General features: G+C 39.9%; 1 pseudogene; it reads left to right on the top strand.

The window, feature by feature from the left end:
- The first annotated feature begins 1,716 nt into the window (after window positions 1–1,716).
- Window positions 1,717–2,168, top strand: LOC100395289 (small ribosomal subunit protein eS12 pseudogene; annotated as a pseudogene).
- Window positions 2,169–18,577: the final 16,409 nt, after the last annotated feature.

Raw genomic sequence — 18,577 nt, 5'->3', positions numbered from 1 at the left:
AACGTATAAAAAACATTTTAAGGGTAGTGAAGAAAAAGTATAGAGAGATAATAGAGCTTAGAAAGGGGATTTATCTAACTTGGATATCAGGAAAGGAAGACTTTCCCGAAAAAGCAATATTTGAGGGGAAAGAAGAGTGTTACAGGCAGATGAAATCCAGCAAGCAAAGATCCTGAGCAAGTAGGAGCAGGGGTTTATTCAAAGAACCAAAGGGTGAGTGTGACTGGAGTGTACAGAGTATTCTGGTGAGCAGAGATATGGGCAAGAGCTAACCTTGACCTTTCTTTTTCTTTCCTTCCTTCCTTCCTCTTTTTCTTTCTTTCTTCCTTTTTCCTTTCTTTTGTTATTGTTGTTGTTGTTCTTCTTCCTCCTCTTCCTCCTCCTCCTTCTCCTCCTTCTTCTTTTCTTTTTCGAGATGGGGTCTCCCTCTGTCACCCAGGCTGGAGTATACTGGCACAATCTCAGCTCACTGTAACCTCTGCCTCCCGAGTTCAAGCAATTCTCCTGCCTCAGCCTCCTGAGTAGCTAAGATTACAGGTGCCCACCACCACACCCAGCTAATTTTTGTATTTTTAGTAGAGATAGGTTTTCACCACGTTGACAAGGCTGGTCTTGATCTCCTGACCTCATGATCCATCTACCTTGGCCTCCCAAAGTGTTGAGATTATAAGCATGAGCCACTGTATCCAGCCTGGCCTTTATTCTTAGGCAATAAATTCCTTGAAGAGATTTCTTATTCAGTAATCACCACTGCTCTAGCAGGTAGGTCATTTTATTATATCTATTTTACAGTGAAGGAAACTGAGACTTAGGGAAGCTGAACAACTTGCCTGAATTCACCCATTTATTAAGTGACACTCAAAAGCCAGTCCTTGAGTGCTCAGCTACACCTCTTTTCCCTGATAGTTTTGCTAACAACGTGAGAGTAATCTGTGTTATACTTTCGTGTTTCTCTTCCCTCTGCTTCTTAACAGAGTCTCAGTAGGGCACACAGCATAGGCCTGAGAGTCGGACAGATATACACCACCTAATTTTTCTAAACCTCTGTGATTTTTGTTTCCAGCTTAAAAAAGGAATAATGATACCTCTCTCCAGGCAGGAGCATGGTGATATGTAACTTAAAAAGTGTAGGAAATACTGGATACTCAATAAATGCTGGTTATTATGATTACCAGAGATTCAGTAATGGAATGTGAATCTAATGTGTACTCATTATCATTATCATCAAAAGGCAACCAGCCTTATGACACTCATAAGTCCAAATATGACAATGACATTGAACTTCCCTGAGGATTAAATAACTCAATTAGTAAGAAGCCCTGCTAATTTCCCAATCCACATGCAACTCTGGATAAAGCCTCCGGTCTTGTGCCTGTGTTCTTAATGATTCACACCTGGACCCCTTCCATCTGACCCCTCCAACATTCTCTGATGGGGAGAGGGATGGATAAAAGTTATCTTCCCACAAGAAGCATCTGTCTCAAGGTTTTGTTAAGGAAACTTCAAGCCTCTGACCTTCTCACATATTCTCCAGCTGTCTACAAGCTACTCTCAAAGCCTACTGGTTTAGGTAAAAAACAAAACAAAACAAAACAAAATCCTCTTTGCCTGGTCCACAGGGACACAAAAGGGTTCCATCAGTGTTTATTGAGTGAAGTCTTTCCCTGCCGCCACCGAGTCGTGCGGAGGCAGGGGCTTGGGTGCATTCAATATTCCGCTTCACCCGTAACCCACCGCCATGGCCGAGGAAGGCATTGCTGCTGGAGGTATAATGGACGTTAATACTGCTTTACAAGAGGTGCTGCAGACCGCCCTCATCCACGATGGCCTAGCACGTGGAATTCGCGAAGCTGCCAAAGCCTTAGACAAGCGCCAAGCCCATCTTTGTGTGCTTGCATCCAACTGTGATGAGCCTATGTATGTCAAGTTGGTGGAGGCCCTTTGTGCTTAACACCAGATCAACCTAATTAAGGTTGATGACAACAAGAAACTAGGGGAATGGGTAGGCCTCTGTAAAACTGACAGAGAGGGGAAGCCCCGTAAAGTGGTTGGTTGCAGTTGTGTAGTAGTTAAGGACTATGGCAAGGAGTCTCAGGCCAAGGATGTCATCGAAGAGTCCTTCAAATGCAAAAAATGAAGAAATAAATTATTTGGCTCGCAAAAAAAAAAAAAAATTGGAAGTCTGTGTAGTGAAGGTGAACAACCAGCCTCTGAATACAGATAGACTTTATCCTTCTACTTGTGAGTTGTGTGAACTTGGACCAGGCTGGTCTCAATCTTCTGACCTCTCCACACACCTTTGAGATTACAGGCATGAGCCGCCACACCTGGCCTGGCCTTTACTTCTAAACTTCTCTGAGCCTGTTTTGTCTATAAAATGGGGATGATAACCACTTTTTGCAGTTTTTTAAAAGAACAAATGTGATCACATATGTGACATTCTTAATAGAGTGCCTGGCACACCGTATATGCTCCACACACACTGTCATTGTTACCCTAAATACTGCTGAGGCTCTCAGCTTATCCCAGTAGAAAGCAGAGCCCACTCCCAAGCCCCCACCCCGTAGTCAACATGTTCATTTGCTCAGGTAGGGGAATGCAACAGAGTTAAGTTTTAAATTAATATGAAAAGGGCTTCCTTTCCCAGGTGCTTACCTACTGGGAAAAGGTTGCTGAAACCTCAGCCCCACCTAGCCATTGCTTCTTGTTCCCCTTAATTAATTATTGGCTCTTGAAGATGCAAATCCTTCTCTCCAGAGGGTGGATCAAAAAAATCTTTAATATCTCTATAATGAAATTCATAATATGCTAAAAATATTAGGGGGAAACTGAAGTTGCTATATTTATAAGTCAATATTTGACTGTTTCTCAGCTAAAAAAAAAAAGTCCAAAGAAGGCTAGTAGCTAACCAGACCAGAGTTAACTCAAGGTGAGACAGCAAAAGTTTGTTATTTTTAAATTATTTGTTTCTTTTACTATTTCTCTTCCACAAATTCCTTTTGTGCCTGAATGAGCCTGGATTTTTCTCACACCCACTTCATTCCACAAGATCTCATCCAAACCAGCTTCCTTGGAGATCACATTTCCCTTCTGTTGCTACCACAATCATTTTAGAGAATCAAAGAGCCACAGTGGGGAGAAAGATCTCAGCAGGCAAGCCCCCTCCTCTAAACACAGACCAACCCTGGCATGTGCTGCCGACTCCATGTCTCTGAAAATCCATGCCATGCTTTGATAATTTTTTCCATGGTTCCACAAGCCTACAAGGATTCTGGAAGCATACAGATTCCTTCTTCATAAACAATCTGATGTTCAGAGTAATTCTCAGAGCCACAGTCTGGACTCCAGAATTCTCGACTCCACCAATTTTCAGCCTTGTAACCTCAGTCAACTGAGAATTTTCCATCTAAAGAAACTGGAATAGTGACACATACAGGATTCTCCTCCCTGGCTGGCACAGCTCATCTTCTGTGGAAAATGTTTCGCAAAACTGTCAATTGCCTTGCAAAAGTGTATTTCTCCCACCTGGACATATAAGAAGATCTTAGGAAAACCTGTGCCCAGTCACTTGATCCAAAAGAACTATGAGACCACCCTATATTGTGCACATCCATTTAAAAGCTCCCAGCATGTAAGGCGAGTGAGCATTGAGGCAAGACTTCAAGACATGGTACCACAGTTTTTAATGGTTTCCAGTTGCTACCCTGCCACGGGGTCAGAGACATGATGAAAAGTTCAGGATGCCCAGTTGCAGCAACAGAGCCTATCTGTTACCATGTTGCTTGGCATTATAAGGAAAAAAGCCAAAGAGGCAAGAGCTTATTGATTAATTTTAAATTAAAGCAATATTTTCCCTTCTGCAATGAGTGATTACTTTCTATTCAGGAAATATAACATTGATTTATTTTATTAGTGAATTCTTTTTTTTTTTTTTTTTGAGACGGAGTTTCGCTCTTGTTACCCAGGCTGGAGTGCAATGGTGCGATCTCAGCTCACTGCAACCTCCGCCTCCTGGGTTCAGGCAATTCTCCTGCCTCAGCCTCCTGAGTAGCTGGGATTACAGGCACGCGCCACCATGCCCAGCTAATTTTTTGTATTTTTAGTAGAGACGGGGTTTCATCATGTTGACCAGGATGGTCTCGATCTCTTGACCTCATGATCCACCCGCCTCCGCCTCCCAAAGTGCTGGGATTAAAGGCGTGAGCCACCGCGCAAACAGCTTAAAATGTGACTTAATAATATAGGTATGATAATTTTTAAATGTGTTGGTTTAAAACACACAAATACCTAGGAAGGCTGTATCTCTGTGATAGTCACTCATTTATGCAATCATTCATTCAACAAATATTTACCAAGCATCTGCCATGAGCCAGGCACATGTTCTAGGTACTAGGGATGTAGCCATGGAAAAAAAGCGAAAAACAAGAGATGTGCATTAATTCAAACCATGGCTAGTCATTTAAACCATTAAGCGGACAATGAATTTAATGTGAGACGAAGTTCTAGATAACTCTTTTTCAAATACTCTGTGAGAAGTCATTGAATTTTGCATCTGTTTGCATTTCTTCTCCAAATAAGATGCACCGTAATGGAAAGGATATAGGAATCCAAAAGAAGCCCCGTGCTCTACACCTAGCCTTGCTGAAAGCTCACGATGTAGCTGATTGAGTCCCTTCCCATTGTCTAAGCTTCAGTTTCCTCACCCACATTACGAAGGTGTTTTCTAGTTCTCATGCGTATGAGTCTCTGATTCCATGCTGTCTAATTCAGCTGCTAACTGGCAGTCTGTGCACCCCCTCTGCTATTTTGCAGGGCCAGAATAGAGCAACTCTACAGTTTTGTTCTTATTCTGTTTTTTATTTGTCAGCACATGGAAAAACTGAGATACTTCATTTAACCATCTGGATGTCCAATTCTCTTGATGGATAACATGCTCTGGCCACCCAGGGACATCTTCCTCAGGGCAACAATGGGTCAAGGACTGAGGAGCTGTCACTCATGTCACATGTTCTCCAGGCTCTCTTGTTTGCAATATTCTCTCTTCATCCCTTCTGCTCTTGAGGATCTGCTGCTGAGGGTGTCTCTTCCTAATTCTTAGCATCTTACATTCGTTTACATTACCTGGCAGGCTCAGATGTAGTGCTGCCCATATTGTGTTTCGGACTTGAAGATCTTCAAAACGAGAATTCTAGAACCACACCAAGATGTCTCCCTGAGGACCCTTGAGCTAATTAGAAAACAAACCATTGTTTTCACCCTGCTAAACACTGGAACCACCTGGGAAGGTTTTATAAAACACCAATTACCTGGACCCTGCCCCCAGAGATGCTGATTCAATTGTTGTAAGGTAAAGTCCACATGGCATCAGCAGTTTTTAAAAGCTCCCCACGTGATTCTAATGTGCAGCTGTAAGCCGTGCTACAGGTCCACATCAGTCAAAGTGGTATAAATGATCTTGCTGTCTTTGGCTTCGTGAGAAATCACCTTCAGCATGTCCTAGATTTGAGTTCCGGACTTACCACAGGGCTGGCTCCATGGGTATGTGACCAGTGCAGTAACACAGGGCTCCATGATTAGACAGGGCCCTGAGCTTGGGTTCATGCTCTGTTGTCACCATCTTGAAATTATTGATAATCTTGAACAAGGAGCCCTGCATTTTCATTTTGTACTGAACCCTGAATATAGCCCACCCTGCCTAACACCATTCGGGGGCTAGACTTCTCCAAAAGGCAGTCAGACCCTTATGTCTTGGTCTCTAATGGAGATATGGCAGTGGCATTTGTTCACATTCTGAAGAAACGAGCTGCCCTTAAAGGGTAAACTATTTTCTCTTTTCCTGTGTTCCTGCCTGGGCTCCTATAATAAAAACATCTGTCCTCTTGGAAGAACACTGCCACTGCTCACGCATTCCTCTAAGAAATGACTTTTATCTCGTTGGTGAGATAAGAAAGGCTATCAAGGCCCCTCCAGATCTTCACACACTTGCCACTCTGCCCAGCTCCCCTGGACCAGCTCTGCAGGAGAAGGAGTTTCCCTCAGGCAGCTGCTTTGCTTGCTTGAGACTAGTGTAGTGATAGCCCATTCGGGATGCCAGGGGCAGGCTGCCTGGTTGTCAATGCCATTCTGTTACATATGAGCTCTACAACCTTGGGCACCTAACTCAACCTGTCCGTGCTCCAGTGTTTTCACCCAAAAAACAAGGATATAATAGTCCCTAGCTACTACAACAGATTAATGTAACATTTAAGCGAGTTTTTATTCCATGCCAAGGACTTAGAACACATATTAAGTGCTAAACATAAATATATATATATTAATTTGGAGCAGGAGTGAAATCAGGAAGGGGAAGAGTTGGAAGCCCATTCGAGTCTCAGGCCCAAGCCAGGTTTCCAGTTCAAGGTTGCCAATAATTAGGTTGACCTTTTGAGCCCTGGCTCCTGCATCTCTCTCTCACATGGTTTTGAATCTGGAGAGGAAAGCACATGATTAATAGTTCCCTTAGGCCACAACACAGGCCAGTCATAATCTTGCTTTTGCTTCTTCTTCAATCCCATTCTCACTGTGCACACGGGCTATCACCAATCCCCCCCAAAATTCCACTCCTCAGGCCCACAGGCTGGAAATGTCGCTCTTGGGCCTGGAATCCTCAAGTCAGAAGAGCATTTAGAAATAGAAAGGAGTTTGCAGATCATCTCCTAAATGAGAAGACTAAGTAGAGAAGTCCAAGTTTGCCCAGGTTGTCAGAGGCAGATGAAGAATGAGAATCAAGGCAGTTGCCTTCACCACTGTGCCACGCTGCTAGGCATTGTGGGAAATTCTTTTACATTATGTATGTGGATGAGGACATATCTGACTTTGTGGTCATCCTTCTTCCTCCGACTACTAGTGCAGAACAGTGACCTTTGGAAATTAAGTCATCCCATAATATTACATGTGTTGAATGTTAAAGGGGATGGGAGAAGACCTGGTTTAGCAATGTGAAGTGAGGTGGGGAGAAGGGGTACAGAAGGAAAAAACAACAAGCAGGCATTCCTTTCCTTGTTTAAAATTGGGCTTGCAAGTCTCGCCTGTGAGGGAGTCGGCATACAGGCAGTGTGGTGAGAAAGGCAGGTCACACAGGGGTCTTCCCTGCAGGAAATAACCTCCTTCTCTCCAGCAGCACTGTTTTCTAATATGGAGGATAATGAACAACACTGTTGATCCAATTTGCTTTTTCTCTCGTGTAGAACTTTGCCCATGCTGTCAGCCCTTTGGATTTATTGACAGTGTAGGGAGTTTGGAGAAATATAGACATTAGTTTGGCTTTCGGGTTCTTTGTTTCAAAAGAAATGTTTGAATTGTCCTATTTGACAAAAATAAAAGAAAATAGGCTTGACAGTCAGAATGGCTGTTTCTTACATTGAAAGGAAGGAAAAGAAAAGATAAAGGAGGAAATTAAATCAGTTTTTATTCTATGGTTTTTCAATTAATGATAGAGAACACCAATGATTTTGGTGGGAAAAATATTATATAATAAAAATACCCACATCTAATAATGAAACAATCTTTGTTATTAACTTGATAGATTTGCCCTGCAAATACCATCAGAGCAGTTGGCCAGAGTAATACTGAAATGTATTAAATACATATCTTTATATATATCTACCACCAATAGTACAGAACAACTCAGGTCAGGCCCCATTAGTGAACACACCTAATATTGTTTTCTAAATTTTCAACAACTATTCAAATAGAAAGCCAGAGAAGAAAAATTGCCTCTCACTGCAAAGCCTTAAAACACACAAAAAGGCACCATATTGCCACTTTAGGGACACATTTGTTCCCTGCTGTTGCTATTTTATATGTCATTTCAGTCCTGCAGTTAGCTATAAAGCAAATCTTTTCTTTTTCCGGAGAGGAATAAGAGCTGCCTGAAGGGAAACAAGAATGGGAAACATCCTTAAAATGACTGATTTACAATCGGCAAAGAGATACAATATGAAAATTATAGCTTTCTCATTTTGAAGGTGGGAGCCTCAGCTCTTACTCTAAAAATACCCCCTGGGGGCGCCCTTTTGGCAAAAAAGAGACTGTCATGAAGAGCCTACTTGGGTTTTCTGAAGGTATAGGAAAATGGTGAGGGGTGTGTGTGTGTGTGTGTGTGTGTGTGCACGGGGTGGTAAGGAGATGAATTCAGCAGGTGTTAGGTAGAATTAAAAGGAAATTCAGAGAACTGAGTCCATGCCACAACTCATTATGCACCAGAGGTGGTCTAGTCTAAACCTAAGCTTGGAATTCCAATAACTTGAGTTGTAATCCCCATTCTGACAGTGACATATGTTATACCCTTGGGCAATTCCCCTGACTGTGTTTTGACCCTAACTTATCATCTATAACAAGGAAAATAACACCCACTGAAGAGGGATATTGTGGAAATTTATTTATGTTGCCAAAGGGCATGGGGGACCATAGGTGAAAGGTTGAAGATAAGTCAAAGACTCTTTGCCTGTCAACAACTATTGTGTAGCTCATGTGTAGTTCCCCTGGGTTTAAACTCTTCTTCAGAACCTTCCCCAGTACTCCTCTGGGGTATGGCCAAATAAAAAAGACTCTGAATCCCTTCTCAAAGAATAAGGGGAGAATTTACACAGCCCAGTGTGATAATAGGCCTCCAAAATGGCACCATTGATTCTCACTTCCTTGTAATATCTCTTTTGTGCTGTTCCTTTCACATTGAATCACAGCTTACCTATCTACCCAATAGACTATGGCAAAAATGTGTAACTTCCAAGACTAAGTTATAAAAGGCATTGCAGTTTTTACCTTGGAATCCACCTTGGATTGCTTTCTCAGTGGGAAGCCAGCTGTCTTGTAGTAAGAATATTCAAGAAGTCCCAGGAAGAAGCCTAAGTAGAAAAGAATCAACTTATCAGCACCAGCTTGTGAGTACATGAGTGAGCCACCTTGCAAATGTATTTTCCGGCCACAGTCAAGCCTTCAGATGATAGCAGTCCCATTTGCAAATAGATAACCCTATATGCAAATAGATAACTAATCTACCTACAGTAAACTGGGGTTGGGGTAATCCTAGTAACATTCTACTAAAGAATGTAACTTGAAGCCACTACAATCTTTGACAGAATAGTTAGACTAGATATTGTGAATCTTCTCATAAGGTCATGAATCTACTGATGATTCATCCATCTTTTAATTCACTAAATATTTATTAATCATCTAGCTATTGGGTCCTATGACTCTGCAATAGGCTCTGGAAGATAAGAGTTGGTTAAACTAAGCATATTTAAGACATCCCATTAGTGTATTAGTGAAGACAAATAATAGACATCAAATAGTGCTGCAAAAAATTATTACAGGGAATTATCTTATCCTGTTACAGAGAATATTGTGGAGAAACCTTGCTTCAGGGAGAACCTAATTCAATATTGAAGAATCAGGAAGGACTGCTTTAAGGCAGGGACACTTAAGGACGTTTCTCAAAGGTCAGGTAGAAGTTACCAAAGTGAAGTAGTGGAAAGGCAAGAGGGGCTGCGGCATGAAGAGGAATGAACAAGCAAAGACAGATGGAGCTGGAGTGCATAAATCAGAGGGCTCTGAGTGCACTAACCATAGCTACAGAGAAATGGACTTTTGTCTTTGATTTGCACCTTAGGTAAATAGCCCTTTTCCAGCATAACTTTTTCTCCTATAAGAAATGTTCAACTCCACAAACTGTAAAGCAATGAAACAAGAAGGCTTCATTTCTATATTGATATACTTTAATTCTTTCCCCAAGTTCTCTGCTCTCATCCAGACACATGTGCTCTTCATTCCCTTTTGCAACTATTGTAGGGAAGCAACTTACACCTCAGGGAAAGTGCTGAGAACATTGTGGTCATTAAGGAAATAACCAAGCTCTTTCAAGATGGTATGTCATCTCCCAGATGCCTCTTCTGGCTCTTCCAAATAGAGTATGACTCCTTTAGGCCTCCAGCAGACCTCATTCATAGGGGTAACACAGAACTCCTACAGTGGATTGTCACCTGTTAGATCATCTGTTGCTTCCCTAACTAGAGGGAGAACCTGGTGCCTTAGTCTTAGATTGTATCTCTATTATTCCAGTTTCAGGCAAACTCACAGCAGGACCAAAGAAATGAAAACTCCCCCTTTCATTTTCTCTTAAACTATTCTATTCTCATTTAATTCCTTCTTTATCATTATTTGAAAGTATTCATGCATATGCATTTATTAATATTATTTTTGGTTCACTGGTTCAATATTAATACACCTACCCTGGGACATTGATGATTCTTTAATTATTGAAGAATCATTAAGATTCTGTAGTAATTTGAACCGTGTATGCGTGTTTCCCACTATTTACAAAGTATACCTGGCATACAATGCTGGACAGTTAGTTGGCTTTCAATAAATATATTTTTAAATAACAAGATAATTTAGTGATTGCTGTTGAGTTTTTAAAAAGTCAATGTGGTTCTACATTCTTGTGTTTTTGTGAATTTTTCTTATGACCTTCTCAGAAAATTGATCTTAGGTACCGATAACATAGATGCCATTTCTCAGTGAAGTGTAAAGAGTTTTAATTTGGTTTCAATAAATCAGTTTTTATTAGGCTCATTATCCACCACCCCATTTTCAAAAGAACACTCAAACACTCAAAGAGTCTTATAAATATGTAAAACCCAAGTCTGTATGTTTTTGCATGAACTAAAAAATTAGACATAACTATCTGGGCAAAAAAGTAAGACCCTATCTCTACAAAAAATAAAAATAAAAATAGCCAGGCATGGTGGAATGTACCTGTGGGCCCAGCTACTTGGGAGTCTGAGACAGAAGCATTGCTTGAGTCCAGAATTTCCAGGCTGCGGTGAGCTATGATCACACCACTGCACTCTAGCCTGGGTGACAGAGTGAGACCCTGTCTCAAAACAAAACAAAAAAATCCATTACTATGTAAGTATTGGATTAACACTTAACAAGATAACAATGGATTGGTAAGTGAAATAGCAAAATCCCCCAGCATGTGTACAAGCCATTGTGTTTTTACACTATGTCTAATGAACATAATGCCTTTGACACAAATCTAAAGCTATTAGCCTGGAATTTCTTTCTGCAAGCTAGGAGTGTGAAAGCAGAGCTGCAGGTTGCTTCCTTAAGAAGGAATGTGTGTGTTTGTGGTTGGCAGCAAAATGGTTTCAGCAGGGACCTAATCAGACATCTTTTCTTCACACAGCTGACTGGCAGGTGGAGGTGAGAACACAAGCAAGCAGACATTCCTGAGGCACTGAGGAGGAGCTCACGTGGCAGGTCTGAGGGCACAGAGGTCTTCTGAAATGAGGAGTGAACTGTTGGCCATTAGCCTCGAGGAACCCAACTCAAGCATTAACTGACATTTCCGGAAAAGAGTAATGGAGAAATGAAAGAGGCACAAGCCTTGGCCAAAAGGAAACACTCTCCAGCCTTTCTGGACAGTAACTCCTAAAGCAGATAAATGGGCAGTGGGGGGCTGAAAGTAAAAAGGGGGATCCTAGGCCACCCACATATGCTGGGAGTGGATCAGTGAAAAGCTGTAAGTGTTTCATAAGGTCTCTCTCAAAAGAGAAATCTGTATATAGGATCACTCTGAGAATTTCAAAATGACAATATCTATGTAGGAAAACTGATAGAGTTATATGCTTATCTATTTAGAATAAATTACACATTTTTGTTTCTAAATATAATCCCTCAGTTAGAAAAGTGATTTTTTTTCTTCTTCAACTTTTATTTTAGATTTACGGGGTACAGATACAAGTCTGTTACATGAGCATATTGTCTGGTGCTGAGGTTTAGGATATGGAGCATAGTATGCAATAGGCGGTTTTTTCAAACCACGATGCTCTTTCTCCCTCCCACCTCTAGTGGTCCACAGTGTCTGTTGTTCCCATCTTTATGCCCATGTGTACTCAATGTTTAGCTGCCACTTATAAGTGGGAACACGCAGTATTTGGTTTTCCATCCCATGTTAATTCTCTTAGAATAATATCCTCCAGCTGCATCCATGTTGCTGGAAAGGGCATGGTTTTGTTCTTTTTATGGCTGTATAGAATTCCACGGCACATATGTACAACATTTTCATTATCCAGTCCACCACTGATGGGCACCTATGTTGATTCCCTGTCTTTGTTATTTTGAATAACAGATGCTGGAGAGGTGTGGAGAAATAGGAACGCTTTTACACTGTTTGTGGGAGTGTAAATTAGTTCAACCTTTGTAGAAGACAGTGTGGCAATTCCTCAAGGATCTAGAAATAGAAATACCATTTGACCCAGCAATCCCATTGCATATACCCAAAGGATTATAAATCGATCTATTGTAAAGACATATGCACACGTATGTTCATTACAGCACTGTTCACAATGGCAAAGACTTGGAACCAACCCAAGTGCCCATCAAAGATAGACCAGATAAAGAAAATGTGGCACATGTACACCATGGAATACATGTGGGCAATCTCTGGTGACATATTTTGATTGTCACAACTAGTAGGGGAGGACACTACTTACATCCACTAGGTAGAGGCTGGGAATATTGCTAAATATCCTACAATACAGAAGACAGCTGAGCAACAAAGAATTATCCAGCCCAAAATATCAACAGTGCCTGTGTTGAGACACCCTACTATAGAATAAGTAATCCAAAATGGCAGGAGGGTAGAGATTTTCATGTCTTTGGAGAAAGACAGAAATTTAAATCTATCACATGATGACATCACTTAGGATGGAAACATTGTATTTTCTTCATTTTATTGCAATTACACCCACATACTGAGATATATAGATAGATAAATAGATAGATATAGATTTCAAAAAATACATATATATATATTTGTATTTATATATATATATATTTTTTGAAATCAAGATAATTCACTTTTAACAGAGTAACCATTTGACTAACTGACTTTTAAAAATCAGTTGATTCTACCCATAGGAACAGCAGTCTGTTATGCCTGTACAGCCCACAAGAGAGTATTTTGATAGGTTAGATATCCAGGTCTGGTTTGCTCTTTTTTGAATTCTAGTATGACTTGTATTATCTCAAGCAGTTCTCAAACTTGTGTTTCATGAAACACATACATCAGAAATATAAAGATGCTTTTTTTTTTCTTTTGAGACAGAGTCTTACTTTGTCACCCAGGCTGGAATGCAGTGGTGTGATATCGGCTTACTACAACCTCTGCCTCACAGGTTCAAGTGATTCTCCTGCCTCAGCCTCACAAGTAGCTGGGACTACAGACATGCACTACCACATCCAGCTAAATTTTGTTTTAGAAGAGACAGGGTTTCACCATGTTGGCCAGGCTGGTCTTGAATTCCTGGCCTCAAGTGATCTGCCCATCCCGGCCTCCCAAAGTGCTGGATTATAGGCATAAGCCACCATGCGCGGTCTAAAGATGCTTCTTAAAATGCAAGTTCATGCTTATGGAATTCAGGAATCTGCATGTCCTACGAGTGGCCCAGCTGATTCAATGCACACGGAAGTCTGAAGAGAACTAAGCTAGAAAGAAGAACAGTTGGGTTAAGTGCTTTTGTAGGATAGAGATATTTCTTTAATCTATAAACTAACAAACTACCTATCTCTTGGGATTGATATAATACAGAATTCCAGAGAGCTTCAGGGTTTGTTACAGAACATCTAATTAAAAGTTTCTTGGAAACACCAATATTTAAAATTTCTGTAACACAAATACTGAATAAAATTTGGTCACCAGATCACAGGGTCAGACCTTCGGAGGAAATTACCAAAGCCCTGTTAGTAAGAATGTAGGAGGCTACAACCTCAGAAAAATCTCAAAGAGAGCCATTATAAAATTCACAGATGTATAATCCAAGTAAACACATAATTTCTTTTAAATTCATGTAATATCCTAATATTAGTAAACAATAAAACAAATGTAATTGATGATAAACTAATATGGATCTCCATTCTTAAAATAACTGTGAACTACACAGCAGTCACATCCCTGGAGAAATGGATGTGTACTAAAACTATGAAAAACTGCCGTTTATATATGAAGCATAGTGAAGTGAGTAGCTTCAGATAATTAACAAGAAGTCTTCCACATAGACGTAATGCCCAGGAGGACACTGGAAGGGTGTGTGGGATGCAACACAGTTGCTCATTGAGGAGCCCTCCTGTAAAGTGTAGATGTCTATAACTGACCTGGATCTACAAAATGCCAGCACTCATCATTATGAAAAAGTTAAAGAAGGCTTGTATTTTTTTTTACAACTTCTACATTATCCCTTCTCCATCAATGCTTTTTCATCAGGTCCCATAAGAATTATACGATCTCCAGCAGGTAAGGAACCTCATAGCCCACTTTATCCCACTTAGTGCTTGAATCTCCTCTGCAACATCCCCACCAAGTGGTTGTCTAACCTACTGTCCTAAATTTGGCTATTCACATACCACCTTGACAATATCTGAATAGCTCAATTCCCCTCTTTCTTTGTATCCCTGTAAAGCATATGATGGTGAATGTGGAAGGTCAATTCACATAAATCTGCACCAGCAGTCCATAACTGCTACGAGTAGTACAGATGGTTTTGATAAAAGCTTCAGTTATTGAAGGCTTGAAATAATCTGGACATGCTTGAATGCATTTTCTACAGTTCTATTTTCCACTTGTATATGAAATCATGGGCTTCATCTGTTATTTATTTTATATATATCTTAGTAAACACAAATGCATTTTAAAAATTATAAAGATGAGCTGTATGCCACCAAAATCATCTTGCAGTCCACACTTTTGATATTACTGGTCTATTTCATCCTCAAATATTTATGATGTGGCTTTATGTGAACTTAGGAAAATGTTGTAGAAATGCAAATCTGAAGGCATATATATGTACTCTGTTCATTCTTCAGACAATGCTCTGAGACTGAGACCACGCCCAGGCCTGAACCTGAAGTCCTATTCCTGTTAGTTCTCTCTTCAGCTCAAATATACTTGTCTGGACAATATTTTATCTCTCAAACTGTTTCAGTCACAAATAGACAATGTCTCTTCTTCAGGCCTTTTTTGTAGAGTTCTGACCTCTTTTTCAAGTCCCTCTCTTCTAGAAACCAACTAGTGCTTATCTCTGTTCAGCTGTTCTTAAGAACATGGACTCTATTTGCCCTCCAGGTCCTGGGAACCTTCAACTTTTTTCCTGTCACAAAGGAAAGATGAAGAAACATGATCTGAATTGCCATGCACAGGGAGTCATACCTCTTGCTTTTTTGTTTATCCCTGAGGCTGCACAGTCAGACTGTTTAGATATAAGTGGAGGTTTAGGATTTCTTTAATACCTGTAACCTTTCAAGTCCCAAGAGGCATGAGAATTAAGTCAAGGCATGAGAAGTAAGAGTACAGAATCTTCTAAGTATTTAACATTACTCGAGATTGGAGTGATAAGCTTTCCCAAGGTTGTCAGTTCCAAATGAAGCTATTGAGAACAGAAACGGTAGCTGCCCATTTGAGACTGGACTTCTTTTTAAGATACCTCCACTGTTACCAGGAACAGATGATTTTACTCTGCAATCCTACTAGAGGAGATATAATTCCATGCCCAAGAAAGGCCTTCCCAGATTTTCTAGAAAATTCTCAGTATTTGCCCCTTCTTATTAAAACTGCTTCTGCAATAAGCAAGCACTTTGCATCTTCAGTCAGTCAACAAATGTTTAGCAAATGTATTTTGCATACATGTTACTCTACCAATTGCTGCTCTGGGAAAACCAAAGCTGTAAAATGTTGGAGAAAATGTGTTTTACCAAAATTCTTTGTTGCGGGTTGGCTGCCCCTGCAGACATCTTAGAAGGGTGTGGAAGACCCAAAATATTAGTGAGAGAAAAATCTGGAACTCTGGATGGACAATTTAATAAGGGCAGAGCAGAGGGTGACAAGATCAAGAGAATAAGAGAGTGGGGAGAAGAGGTACATGCATTCTCTGCAATGTGACTACTCATACTCAGCCCTCTCCAAACCTCCACTGATTTTTCTGAAACTCATGAAATGCCTGTTCGAAACGGGTGTCTTATGAAAATAATAAGGTCATTTGAGTTTTACACTTGGAGTCATACAGGGTGAAGAAGAGATAATGCTTATAGGTACATGAATCAGAGGCACAGGGAGGCATCAGGTGACCCATGGGCTGCTAAAGCATCCTTGCCTCAAAAAATCTTGATGTCTATTGAAGGAGAAAACATACCTACTACTAAGCCTAGAGATATAATGGAATACATCTAAGTGCTGAAATAGTGACTGTGAAATCATAGTTTAGTTGGCATTCAGAGGAAGGAGAGAATTCTTGTGAGCTGAAATGGTTGAGAAAAGCATCATGTAACATATGTGAACTGGCTTTTAGGGTTAATTTTTTACTTTGGATATCAATAGCTCCACAAATATGCACTAGTAGCATGAGAAAGGGGGATTAAAAGTGATTGTTAGAATGAATTAAATGATTACCATTAATTCACGGTTAAGTCATTTGTGTGAATGTTAGTTGATCTTAAATATGATTTTTAAATACATTTTTCATTTCAATAGTTTGAGGTACAGGTGGTTTTTGGTTACATGAATAAGTTCTTTAGGAGATATTAGTGCACATGTAACCTGAGCAGTATACACTACATTCAAGATGCAGTCTTTTATCCCTCATGTCCCTTCCAACCTTCCCTCTCAGGTCCCCAAAGTCCATTATATCATTCTTACTCCCTTGCATCCTCATACATTAGCCCCCATTTATAAGTGAGAATATGCGATACTTGATTTTCTATTCCAGATTTATTCTACTTAGAATAATGGCCTCTAGCTCCATCCAAATTGTGGTAAAAGATTGTTTCATTCCTTTTTATAGCTGAGTAGTATTCCACCATTTTCATTATTTACTTCACTTAGAATAATGGCCTATCTCCATCCAAATTGTGGCAAAAGATTAATTTATTCTTTTTTATAGCTGAGTAGTATTCCATTTTATATACAGACCATATTTTCATTATTTACTCGGTTGATGGGCACTTGGGTTGGTTCCATATCTTTGCAATTGCAAATTGTGCTGCTATAAACATGCATGTGCATGTGCCTTTTTTATATAATGACTTATTTTCCTTTGGTTAGATGCTCAGTAGTAGAATTGTTGGATTGAATGGTAGTTCTACTTTTAGTTCTTAAATATTTTAAATAAGACAAATCTATGGGTAAGTTACAAGAAGTGATTTTCCAAAGAGAGAGCAGAAATATTTCCATTTCTTGAGTTTTAGTACATCCAAAGTTTGAAGAAGTGCTCCATCAGGTTCCTAAAAATTACTACTTCTCAAATATTGAGGAGAAATTTGCGCTCCCATGCACAATATCCAAGAGGTGGAAACAACCTAAATGGCCATCAATCAATGGATGGATAAAAAAAATATTATCCAGCCTTTAAGAAGAAGGAAATTCTGACACATGCTACAGTGTGGATGAACCTTGAGGACATTATGCTAAGTGAAATAAGCCAGTTACAGAAGGACTTCACTTACATGAGGTATCTAAAATTGTCAAATTCAAGGAATCAGAAAGTAAACTAGAAGTCACCATAGGGTGGTGGAAAGGGGAAAATGGGTATATATACTGTTCAATGAGTATAGAGTTTCAGCAAATAAGATAAAAAAATGTTATAGAGGTCTGGTATACAACAATGTGTATGGAGTTAACAATACTGTACTGTGCTGTAAGACATTAAAAGGGTAAATTTCATGTTATATATTGTTTAGCACAATTTTAAAATGCAACGTTTTAAATGCTTATATTTTGTGAATACCACTTTCATCACATCACACAGATAATAGTAAATGTTTATAAATAGTTTCTGTTGCTTAAAAGGGCATATTCTCATTGCTCTCTCTACAAATCCATAAGGTACTTGCTATTACCCCTATTATGCAGTTGAGGGGACTCAGTCAGAGAGACTATGTGAGGTGCCTGAAGTCACACAGTACTAAGATGTGGGGCCAGGATTGGAAACCAATCCTCCATGGTAGCTGACTCCGGAACCCATGCTCTCAATGACCACACCATAAATCTGCTGCTGTATCTCCATCCAGAGAAAATGTCACCCTCTACATTTAAAGTCTTTCGGGAATGTGACTCTACTTTCTCTCACAGGCTTTGAAGAGACATACAAACGAACAACTTAGATATATCTGCATGCTTAGAAGAATTATATTCTTAAATTTTAGGACCAGGAGTTGGGAATCAACCCCTGATATAGAAAAGCATCAAAAGAAAACTTCTCCATATCCAAAGACCAACAGTGAATGCTTAAACTTCTGTCCTGAGCTCCATCCCTCAGGCATCAAATTCTATATTCACACAAGCATGGAATAAAATTACACCAACTAATTGTGTTCTGCAGCTCCGAATAGGTTACCGTAAGTGCAAAGGGACAGCATTTCTGGTAATTAAGTCTCAAAATCAACTCTCCATTAAAGTAAATGAAGAAAGTTCATTCCTCCCAGTGATAATGTATTAGTCTGCCTGCTTATTCTGCAAAATTAGCAGAGATTAATTTACATTCTCAAA

This window comes from Callithrix jacchus, chromosome 17 (genome assembly GCF_049354715.1).
Source record: "Callithrix jacchus isolate 240 chromosome 17, calJac240_pri, whole genome shotgun sequence".
In the NCBI taxonomy this organism is placed as follows: Eukaryota; Metazoa; Chordata; class Mammalia; order Primates; family Cebidae; genus Callithrix; species Callithrix jacchus.
The sequence above is the reverse complement of the archived record's forward strand: the minus strand, read 5'-3'. Positions and strand labels throughout refer to the sequence as shown.